The sequence below is a fragment of the Sciurus carolinensis genome, unplaced genomic scaffold, assembly GCF_902686445.1.
Source record: "Sciurus carolinensis unplaced genomic scaffold, mSciCar1.2, whole genome shotgun sequence".
In the NCBI taxonomy this organism is placed as follows: domain Eukaryota; kingdom Metazoa; phylum Chordata; class Mammalia; order Rodentia; family Sciuridae; genus Sciurus; species Sciurus carolinensis.
The window spans coordinates 1,624-2,929 of record NW_025920475.1 but is presented as its reverse complement, the minus strand read 5'-3'; the positions used below and the strand labels follow the sequence as shown (position 1 = coordinate 2,929).

General features: G+C 43.0%; 1 pseudogene; it reads right to left on the bottom strand.

Annotated features, from left to right (window-relative positions):
- Positions 1 to 202: 202 nt before the first annotated feature.
- LOC124975763 (electron transfer flavoprotein beta subunit lysine methyltransferase-like) lies at positions 203 to 837 on the bottom strand (annotated as a pseudogene).
- Positions 838 to 1,306: the final 469 nt, after the last annotated feature.

Genomic DNA, 1,306 nt, shown 5'->3' with positions numbered 1-1,306 from the left:
AGAGCTATATTCATATTCAAAAGCGCTTAGAGGACTCCACCCTGAAAATTCCACATTGTTCTTTTCATCAATCTCTTGTTTCTGCCTGGTAGCTTTGCAAGTGAATAATTTGCCACTGCAAGTGGGGCTGAGTGCTGTGTCTCCTGTACCTGGGATCACTCAGGGTCACCCAGGACACTAAAGTTCTGTAGGACCAAAGCAACTACTGAAGGAGAGTGTGTGCAGGTTCTTCATCTTAATGCACATCTCTAGATACAACAAGGTCCCACTCATCTTGTTCCAAATTCAAAATATATTTTGTTAAAATGGGGAAAGGGTTTAGTGGGTTTAATTCACAATTTGTTGTACTCACCAATCCTGCAGTAGGGTCTGTGTTGTTAGTCAAGACCCGTGATTTTCCACTCCTCTTCACAGCAGTAGCTCTAGCTCCACATCCATTCACAAGATCTTATATAGGTTTTCCTCCAACAGTATCAGACAACCCAAAAGGTAATTTGCATATTGTTCCAGCTAGAGTGAGAATAATTTCTGGGCTGGACACAAGTGGCAATAGAGAGAATGTCATTGTTTGGTCTTTCTCTTCAGTTGTTTTGAAGAACAGTTACACAAAACAAATTAATTGTGCTCTTCAAGTCAAAAGACAGGAGTTGGCCTCCCAACCAGTAAATGGATCAGTAAGGATCAATGTGTAGCCATAGGTAAGCTCTTTCCTACCAGGACTTATATCTGAGGATCAAAAGTCACAACTGGATTCAGGAAGTAAAACTGCCACTGCTGATGACTTCAGTGTTCTCCTGCAGAAAAGTTTTCATCACAGGTTTCAAAAAGCTTTTTGCTCTTCTCAAGGGATAGTGGCCCACAGGATATGGGAAATCACTGCTTCAGAAGGAGACCCCAGTTGTTCCTGAAAGTTTTCCCAGCCTTTAAGACATGAGTCCTTTTCCAAAATACAGGTCCTATCAGTATGGCTGTTGATAAGGGCAACTCCTCATAGAGAGAGAACAATGCTCTGTCTCCTAACCTGATTCCACTGCAACCTCTGAATCCCTGGCTTTCCTATTGCCACAATCGGTAAAGCACACAGCATGAATATCAGTTGCCCTCCTGACCTTTCACTCAACAGTACAACTGGGCATCCAAGTCTCAGTCCTAGGCTAAGATGGTGAGAGCAGGAGACTGGTTGTAGCAAGGGTGGTGGGACCCAGGTGGCCCTGTCATCCATGCCTTCTATGGTGTTTTAGATTCTATAGGCCTCAATCAGGTTTTGAGCTGTTTCTTCCTTTCTTTCATATTTGATAACCAATCT